This window comes from Octopus bimaculoides, chromosome 2, assembly GCF_046866305.1.
Source record: "Octopus bimaculoides isolate indiv1 chromosome 2, ASM4686630v1, whole genome shotgun sequence".
NCBI classification, from domain to species: Eukaryota; Metazoa; Mollusca; class Cephalopoda; order Octopoda; family Octopodidae; genus Octopus; species Octopus bimaculoides.
Genome location: NC_142929.1, coordinates 1,559,441 through 1,570,466, shown reverse-complemented (window position 1 = coordinate 1,570,466; position 11,026 = coordinate 1,559,441). Strand labels below are relative to the sequence as shown.

The following is an 11,026-nucleotide window of genomic DNA, read 5'->3' as shown; positions in this document are numbered from 1 at the left end:
CATATTAAATTAGGGACGTCAAGCACTTTTAATTCTTTCGTCTTACACGCTTTCTACTGCTTTGTGCGTCTCGTTGTACTATTTCTGTTTCATAGAACTATTATCTGAAGAGTTAGCGTTCTCGTTTGATGCCAAGATCTCATTAATACATGTTTGATAAAAGAAGGCAAACGATTGCTAATACAGCTTTTTGTTGATATGTCACCTATGCACTTGATGTTGTCAAACGCATTCGGTAAAAATTCAAGAAATTTTAAACTCTCGGAATATATCAGCTAATATCAACATCCCTGATGTCGTAAATACATAGTTTTTAACCTAGATTGCTGAAATTTCTCTTCGTGTATAGAATTACGTCTAATACGAACATCGTTGTTGCAGTGACATAATTGACAATAGCCTGAAGGTGCTTTTACCTCGTGATTTATGATTAATGGAATGTTACTGAATATTTCAATATGTTTATGTCAAACATTAGTTATTTGTATGAGAGTTTATTTATAACAGAAACTGACCACATGGTGCTTCATGTACGTTTCTATGTAAAATCAATTGAGTGTATGTAACAGCAGTATTGAAGGAGAAAGAAGCTATTGTTGAGTATGTACAGACAGCCACGTAATTATTTTGAATATATATTTTGTAGCTTCATGCTATATTTCAGAATTGATACTCTGAAGTATGTAAAGAAAATTATTTACTTAATATTTTGTTTCAAAATTATCTAAATTGATCTCTTAACACTAAATGTCTATAATCTGTTTTGGTGAGTTAGATATATGAACATTTAGAGAACAACATTGTTTCGATCCAATCCAATAAATTTATTTCGCGCATTAAATGGAACGACATTTAGAAAACTTAAAAATTTAGATTACGTAGAAATTTTCACTTTAATAGACTGGAAGTATGCTCGAAGCTAAAGATAATAACTCATTCGCATTACGTATTCTGATTGTAACTTATTTTCAGATTTCAATATATAACAAAAATTATGCAAATAATTATAAAAGTAATGGAGAATAAATATATAATTTAATTATAACCTATATACTAAAAAAATATAGCGTATGTGTGTGTATATTTTGTATGTATGTTTATGTACGTCTATACATATTATATTTCTGTTCATTTTTAATATTTACGATATTTCATGTAATGTACATAGACTATTTTAAAATGTATAATTATTGTAAAACTTTCCTAATATATTTAATTGTGTGTATGCTTCATTATCAATATAAAATTTGTATAACACAATTCATGAGGTGCGTATTTAATAACGAAAATCCAATAATCCAAGCAATACCGTATTGACAACTTGTTCTGGCAGATAGCAACGTAAATACTTGATCACTATTGCTCTTCATCATGAGAAAACTATTTTGAGAGACTGCAGCTTTTCGACCTTATTGTGCATCTCCTAGCTGTTTCTGTGAACTCCATGAGCGAAACACTGCCTCTAAATCACACCAATGAATCGTGTTTGTTATGAAGCCACATTAAATTAAGATATTTTCAAATTCTTGAAAAGACAGTGATCTGATATTCTCGTTCGAATTTATTTACTAATGTCTATAAACAAAAACTCTAAACTCTTGTTAGATCCATCAGTTCAATGATGTAGCTTTAACAGAGGCCACATTCTCTGATGAAGGACAAACACTACAACAAGATATTCATGTTTGAATCGACCAGAAACTAATAGGAATAAAAAAAATACGTTATTTACTACATTTATTTCATGTACAGAACCATTTATATTAGTGCTTCTTATATTATCGATGCACTAAATGGCAGAGATCGGACGAACAGCTTTCATAATACAAGACAGTCAATAAAATAGGAAATGCTAAAGAATACCATAAAAACATTTAAATTTTAGTGAAAATATGGAATAATGTTATATAGTAACATATATTCGTTACAGATATTAGTTTAAGCATGAAACATTTCCTAGAGTTGTTGCAGACAAATTAAAATTTTTTAAAAGCAACGCTTTTAATTTTTGCGTGATTCGTGTTTTATAACATCTTTTGTTTTGTTTCTTCTTTATGGATTTTGGAGAGCAAGTCAAATGGATAAATTTTACCAGCGTTTTCACCTTAAACATTGCGTATATACTTCAGGAAGCATAAACTCTTGATATTTGACTTCAAAATCATTTGAAATGTTAAATTGTATAGTTCTGTTATGTAACGGTGTGAGAAACATAGTGAGTACCTTTCGTTAGATTTCATTCCTGATGTAACACAAGAAATTTTATTTATGCAAAATTCGGTGTCTTTTATCTACCGCCGGTAAAGAAATAAGGAGTAGAGTGTACATATGTCTCACCTTGTGCTATAATTGCCATATTTAGCTAGTTAGACTATATTCTTGATTAGGCAAGGAAAAACTAAGGGCAAAGAAACTTCACTGACCTCAGAAAAGAGAGCTTATAAAAACTTATATTTCATAGATTAAATGGACAAAGGTGTCCCTTGAACATGGATTTCGCTGGTCAAAAGTATCGTTGGCAACTAAAAACAGACATCTACTCCGAAATGTTAAACCTAGCTCTAATATTTCCATTACTTCGGGAGTAAATTTGAATTTCATTCCAGAAAAAAGAATCTTTTCACCAGGATATAAAAAGAAAGGTGGCAAATTTCAGATTTGGTATTTTACTCTCAAAATCTTAAGAGTAATTCTTTTCATAAATTCCAAAAAAAGAAGGAAGTTTTTCCGATGGAATTTTTAATATCGTTATGCTAATCTACTTATTTACAATTTACTATTTGACTAATGTGCAAAACAACGAAGTTTATAGATACTCTGTGCTTGACACCTCACCCTGGAGTATAACCTCCTTTTACAGTTCAAGATCTACTACGATGGAGTGCCTTCTGGTCATAGGCTTTCATGATATAGCAGCACGGCAACAAAACTCCACCTCCAAGAGAATAAGGGTACAACAAGATATAAAAATGGACTTGTGCAAATACTTGTTCCACAACTTTATTACGTCTTTCATATTTGTCATCAAAGTGCGAACTACGGAAATGAGGGCATTTCATGGCTACAAACAAATGCCGACCGCCACAACGAAAGTTATATTATCTGCGTTCGCTCCCAAATACTTCAAGTGATGAATTTTGCTAGAACACATATAAGATAAGTTGTACAGAAAATTTGATTGATTGACAAATATTTGTGCATCATGTGCACGTGCGTGCATTAGTACGGAATCATAAAACAAACAATACTGAAGAATAAACATCCAGAAAACACAAAAAGCACCGCCAGCGTCTAATAATCCTTCAGCTACATTCATATATGTACATATAGGAATCGAAACACATGTAAATTCACATACACACACACACACATATATATATACACGTACGCACATACACAGATACACAGACACACACATCTATGCACGAACATGGATAGTTATTAGCTGTAGACTGTAAACTGTCCTCATCTTCCCCATATTTTATTTTTATTTTTTTTGACACAAAAGGTTGTCAAAGGATTCTCGTCATCAACCAGCCTTGACGGGAGTTGGCTGTTCAGTCGCTGATAACACGATTCTCGGTTATACGTTAATATTATAGTTTGCTAGATACAAACGAACAGATAGACTCTGTGTGTGTGTGTGTGTGTGTGTGTGTGTGTGTGTGTGTGTGTGTGTGTGTGTGTGTGTGTGTGTGTGTGTGTGTGTGTGTTTATGTCAGTGTATCTGTGTATACGTGTGTAAGTATATGTGTGCATATGTGTTTATATGTATGTGTGCGTTTGGGATGTGTCAGAGAGAGAGAGAGAGAGAGAGAGAGAGAGAGAGAGAGAGAGAGAGAGAGAGAGTGAGTGAGTGAGATTCAAGGAGGTGAGACAGAGATAGAGAGTAAACCTATGTAATTTTTCAACAAATAACTATAGATCGATATTATATTCACAATATGTCGCTGTGTTTTTAATATTTTAATAGATATTAATTAACTAATTAACTAATTCTGCGTGACACTTTGAGTTGAAAAATACGTTATTTGCGCTATTACAGCAATTGAGAGTGTTCGACAGTCAGCGTTCAAAATTCAGTCAGGTACACACGCCGTGTTCGACAGAGATATTTATTCTCAACTGGAAAATTCTTTGTAAGACACAAAAGTATATTCGTTAAAATCTATTGATTTTAAATGAACAGAGATACAAATGAAAAGCACACATGTGGAGACACCAACACGCAAATACATAGCTATGCATACATACAAATGCACATACATATATATATATATATATATATATATATATATATATATATATATATATATATATATATATATATATATATATATATATGCATAAATATATGTCTACATGCACACACATGCTCCGATTATACACATACATACACATCTATATGGATACACGTGCATATATATACATTAGATAGACATGTGTGTGTGTATATGTGTATGTGTCTGTGTGTCTGTGTCTGTGTGTGTGAGTGTGTTTGTGTGTGTGTGTGTGTGTGTGTGTGTGTGTGTGTGTGTGTGTGTATGTATGTGTAAGCAAACGTTTCTTGACAATGTCATTACTGAGTTCAATTAGCGAGAATGAAATTAAAATAACAGCTGCTACTGCATAACATCTGGCAATATGTTAGCCAATGTATACAGGTATATATATATATATATATATATATATATATATATATATATATATATATATATGCATTTGTGCTTGTGTGCGAGTGAGAGTATACAACATTGTACATATGTATGCGTATGCCTCTACAAATATTGGTATATATTAGGTCATCCCATAAATAATGCGGTTTTTTCAATTGCATCAACTAGAAGTCGGAGGGGTATGGGATAAACTACCTGCATCAACTTGCTATAAAAGCAGGTAGTAATTTTATCTTGTACTTATTCTTAGTGCAAGTTTTGAAGAGTGCAGTTCGATTTTAACATTTATTTTTTCAAAGCTATATTAGAATTGACAAAGGAGTATATTCGACATATTTTGCTTTATGAGTTCAATAAAGGCAACAACGCAACGGAATGTGCGTGGAATATTAATGCAGTATATGGGGAATCGGACAATAAGTGTAAACCAGTGTCAACAGTGGTTCCAGATATTTCGAGCCGGAAACAACAGCCTAGAAAACAAGCCTCGTTTTGGAAGATCTGTAGAGCTCGACGAGGGCGTCCTGCAAACCCCGGTGAAACAAAATCCCATCGTAACTGTCGAGGAACTTGCAGGGTAGCTTGGATTTGGTCACTCAACCAGTTATTCAAGTCAGCGCTAGAAGGAAAACGATTATCTTTGATTTCAAGACGAAAGATCCATCAGGATAATGTTCGGCCACATACAGTGACGATGACCTTCCAAACGGTGGAGCAGTTTGAATAGGAAACAATGCACCACCCACCCATATTCGCCGGATATTCCTTCATCTGCTTATCATTTATTCCGCAGTCTTTCAAAATCACTTGGACGGAAAAAATATATGAATTTTGTAGACGAGGTCAGAACAGTACTGGAGGAGTATTTTTCGTCACCGACAAGCGAATTTTGGAAGAGGAGCTTGCAAGTCTACCAGATAGATATAAGAGCATTATAGAAAATGAAGGAGAGTATATTTTAGATTAAAAAAGAACTTTGTTTATCCTAATTTTGAAAAATAGAAGTATAGAAAAACCGCATTATTTCTAGAATGCACACACACATTAAAAAACATACATACATATATGTATACATATGTATATATGTATATATATATATATATATATACATATATATATATATATATATATATATATATATATATATATATATATATATATATATATATATATATATATATATATATATATATATATATATATATATATATATATATATATATATATATATATATATATATATATGTATATATATATATATATAGGTATTGATAAATAATAGGGACTTGGATATGAAAGAAAACCTCACTGCCGACGCAGTCATTTTTAAATAGTGTTTCAGTTATGAGTTTTTCCACCATCATGGTTCGAGAGTCGGCGAGTGTCAAAAGTCACCGTCTTGATATTTAACGTATACGCCCAGAGATAGGTCTTTCACTCTGTGGAGTAGGACCTGCATGCAAGATAATTTGGAGAAGACGAGGTGAGGGACCATTTGCGCAGCCCAGTTGCACGCCATTGTAGAATTTGAAGGACTTGGTGCAGTCACCATTGCAGATAATTTGGCCGCTCATGTTGTCGTGGAACAGTGTTACCAGTGAGGTGAACATGCCTAGGCAGATCAGCATTGGTAGGGTGGTCCATAAAGCTTCTCTGTTGTCAGTTTAAATCTGAAGAAACTGTGTTGAAAATTTTGGTCACGTCAATGAAAATTTAATACAAAGCCATCTATTCTCCAATACACTTCTTGGCTTGACGCACAGCAAACGTCACGTCTATGGTGCAGCGGTCATATATGTACATATACAGCATACACACACACATACGTATGATTATGAATATAAATATATGTGTGTGTGAGAGAGAGAGAGATGGAGTGAGAGCAAGAGAAAGATTCTGCACGCTACAATTTGATTGGCTTCAACGGTACATATAACCTGAAAAAAATCACTTCCCTTGTAATATTTTGAATCTTTATATCTACAGGTTGTATTTTCTATAATGTAATGTTAATTTGGATCGATATTTTCAATAAAATGTTTTGCATTATTTCTTAGTGAACAATTTAGAAAGGAGTCATTTGTTTTCTTGAAGGAAGTAGCTCTTCCGCAAATAGTTGATGGAAAAATCAAAGAAACAGTCGAAGTAAAACATTTATATTCAATAGATAATTCATATGCCATGTGAAACAGATGTAAAGATCTTCTTTCATGTCATGATACACACTGGAATATATTCGCCATAGTAGTCTTTTCTTCAGAAATATCTGTAGATCAATATTCACATTATGCTCTAATATTTTCCACATTATCTCTTTAACTTATCTTGTAATTTTATGCATATTTGGATATAAGACAGGTTTTGCAATAACTGTTTTACTGTAATTCGCTAATGTCCGTAAATTTGTAGAAGAATGAATGTACACACGACAATTAAATGCTACAATTAGCGTGTGATATGGAAGTTCTATTGAATTGTACACGATTCTATTCGCATCTACATCATATGTATTTCAGGAACTTTATTAAATGTATTTGTATACCACAAAGCGGTAAGTGATAGCCATAACTGAAAAGTGTTATTTGAAAATTATTACACTAAACGCTACAGATAATAAATTTCGATAGAAAAGTCTAAAAAATGTATAACTTGCAAATGATTCTATTATTAATTACACTTTGAACTTGAATTATTCGAAAGTAAAATTAATTACTATTGCAGCATGATGCTTCAAATAAAAACGGCTAATACTTATCAAGCATAAAAGATCAAATATTAACGTTTCATTTCATAACTTAAAACAATTATTTTCATGCTCATTTCTATATCCAACTAATTTTCACCACTCATGCAACATCAGTTAACAATTCATTTTTAATCAAACCTATCAATTTCTTTTATTCATAGTTATATTAACAATGTTTCCTTTCAAACAGTATGTTTTTATCTACTTATATTTTAATTCCATCGAGGCTATGGAGGTTCTTTATCGTCTTCCATTAATTCCTAAACTCTATATATGTACACAAATGCAAACACTCGCGTGTATGTTTGTATGTGTGTAAACGTATATATGTCGTTTTATGTGCCATGGACACACGTTTCTATAAACAAAATTATGATACCTCCCACATTGACATAGACTCTGACAATCCACCCTCAGTCATCAAACGATTAGTTAATAACATTAGCAGACGTGTTTCCGACATATCGTCTGCTGAATCAACTTCCGAAAAGCCAGCTCCATATTACAATACCGCAATAGGGCGGCGAACTGGCAGAGTTGTTAGCACGGCGGGTGAAATACTTGGCGGTATCTCGTCTGCCCTTACAAACGGAGAAAAAAAGACACGAGAAAAAGACAACGTAAGCACGTGGTACATGCAAAGTATTAATAAGAGGTGTGAGTGTGTGTGTTTATGTATATGTATGTAGGCCCATATCTATACATATCGTCATCATCATCATAATCTAAGATTCGTTGACCATGCTGGTTGGACGTATACACACACGCACGCAGACATACATAGATACAGACGCTATCGCATGCGCAGATAGAAGTACACACCATAGAAAGACATAGTGGACTAAACAGAGCACGAAACGACACGTGGGATGGAGAGTCGCTGAAGAGGTCATAAAATGTCTGATAAAAGATTTCCAGACAAAGGGCACAAAGAAAGATTTCTAGACAAAGTGAAGAAGAAATATATAGTGCGTGTGTTAATTTGGCAATTAGTGACCATCACAAAATATAACAATACTTGTGTGTGTGTGTGTGTGTGTGTGTGTGTGTGTGTGTGTGTGTGTGTGTGTGTGTGTGTGTGTGTGTGTGTATACGTATCCGGGCAAACGGATCGAAAAAATTGCTTCCCATAACTCTATGGCAGGATGCTATATATTTATTAGTAATAGTATACAAGTGGAACGGTTTCTGGGTTGACATAAATCTTACCTTCAATAGCACGTGTCCACCATTTCAAAAAATCTTCCCAACCCGTGATGTTGAAATTTCCTGGCTCTCTGAAGTGCTTTGCGTAAAATTTTAATTATATGACTATATAACGCTAAATTAGGCCTGCGACCAGTTATATTGTTATTGCTGTTATTACCAATTATTTATATTGCCCTCGATAATAATAACAATAACAATATCTATATAAATATTCACTCCTGAATATCTGCTCCGTATATATATATATATATATATATATATATATATATATACATATATATTTATATGGATGTTGAACAAGCAAGTGGAAGCTGGTGACCGCCCGTCTTCGAAGGTTGTAATGGATACAGGTTTGTGTGTCACATAGCTAGCTAGAGGTGATGGCTTTGTTAGAGCAAATTGACGATAGCATTCGTCCTACTTTTCTGGACTGCCATATTAGCTTGGCGATAACAATTAATACCCAGTACTGTTGCCGTAGTCTCCTCCAGAGAGATTTAGATATAATAATTATTATTTTATGTATGTATGTATGTATGTAAAGATAGATAGATAGATAGATAGATAGATAGATAGATAGATAGATAGATAAACATACACACGCACACAAACATACTCACACATGTGTTCGTATGTGTGTGTCTGTGATTGTGTGTGTGTGTGTGTGTATGTGTGTGTGCGCGCGCGCGCACGTGTGTGTGTGTATTTGTGTGTATGTAAGTATGTATGTTTGTATATAATGTAGCAATTTTTGTGACTGTGTGTATGTGTATGCAATAGAAATAAGTATTATTTTGCACGTGCGTGTACTGAGAATTCATATTTCAGCACGTATGAACACAGAAATGTTATACATAAACGCCTGGTTATTCTTATTCCTCCGAAAACCAGGTTACTGAAACGAATATCAAAGAAGCTCCGCATTTAGTCAGGGATATTTTGGCAACATTCTATATATTTCTTTGTCACTTGTATATCAAGTCTCTGTTCTGTTTACCTCAGTACTCTACCAACAAGAAAAATGGGATTGAAAATTGCTCTGATAATTACTTTGATTAGTTTCTGCTACGATCATTTCTTGGTGATAAGAGACAGATCTATTTCCACAATTGCTATCGAGTTTACTTTTGTAACAATATCCTTACAATCTTTTTAGTTATCGCACACTAGAATTACTATTGCCGAACTTTTCTTCTATTATTTACCAGATAATTAGGAATTTGACTTTTTCTTTTCGAAATGCCATTCTGATAAGTTTACTTACTTTTTTCTTTTCTCTTATGCCTAGATTATTGCTACAAGTGTTTCTGAAATATCTTAGCATATTAGATATTTCGATATAAATATGACCAGCTATGATTGTTTTGCTAATTCAATGATCAACAATTTACCTTAAGCAGATTTATTTCATGGAGTTCTAGGTTAATACAGATGTATAAGGGCGGAAGCTATGGTTGTTCCACCCACGGATTCGACGGGTAGAGTTAAGAAGTAATTCCGCCGATTGAAAGATTTGCTGTTCTCTCAAACATCAATGCCATCATAAGCTAACACTTTAAGAGAACCAATAACACTTCATTTGCAATACGATGCGCTGAAATACTTATAAATGCTGAGAGGTGGGGGCAGAGATATAGGGAGAGAGGGGGAGAGGGGTAAGCAGGATGATAACCAGATTGTTTTAGCCTTAATTCAATAAATTAGTAATATATTCTGGCCAGAGAAATTTTTAATTACCAATTAAAAGTTCAAAAACTTTGAAATATAACTAAAATTCTTGCTATTATATGTAGCCACAGAATTACAATGTGGCATTTATCTCCTTTTACCAACCATCGAACTGGACAGCACAGCATACGACCAAATATTCTGCCTTCTCCATCAAGGATAAAGATCTATTACAATAAGAGCTTGGGTTTCAAGATCGACAACATTTGGTGGACCTCAAAGAGCGTTTGGACAAATTTGAACAAGATCGCGATGAGACACAAAGAAAACAAGTTCCGTTCAACTCGCTACTTCACCAGAAACAGCACTGGAAAGAAACGCAAACACTCTGAAAAGCGATGCTCCAGTTTGGCCTCAGTCTCTGGCTGAAACTAGTAAAAGATAAAAGTTAAAGATACATATTGTTTATTGGATACAGAGTCGTGGCTAATTACCGTTTCGTTTCATTTCCGTTGGTGGAAGTAATAAGGGCTCCGCAAGCAACATGGGTGGAACAAATATCAGAAAGTATTTTCTCGCTAAAATTTGTTTGAAAACTTTTTCTTTTCGAGGTTAGCAACTTTCTCCAAGATATACCACTCAAATACACACCCTTGCATCTATAACATATGCATCACAAGCTATAGTACAGAGTCCTCTCCAAATTTCTACTGACAAGGTATTGACT

The 11,026-nt window shown here is 33.6% G+C and overlaps 1 long non-coding RNA gene across 3 annotated transcripts in view; it reads left to right on the top strand.

The window, feature by feature from the left end:
* The first annotated feature begins 498 nt into the window (after positions 1–498).
* Positions 499–11,026, top strand: part of LOC128250374 (uncharacterized) — a 144,384-nt gene continuing 133,856 nt past the window's right edge. For 2 of the 3 annotated variants that reach the window (XR_008266415.2, XR_008266414.1), the window contains exon 1: positions 499–618. This is a non-coding gene — a long non-coding RNA (uncharacterized LOC128250374). The remainder of the gene's footprint in view (positions 619–11,026) is intronic. The other variant, XR_008266419.1, reaches the window with a different exon arrangement.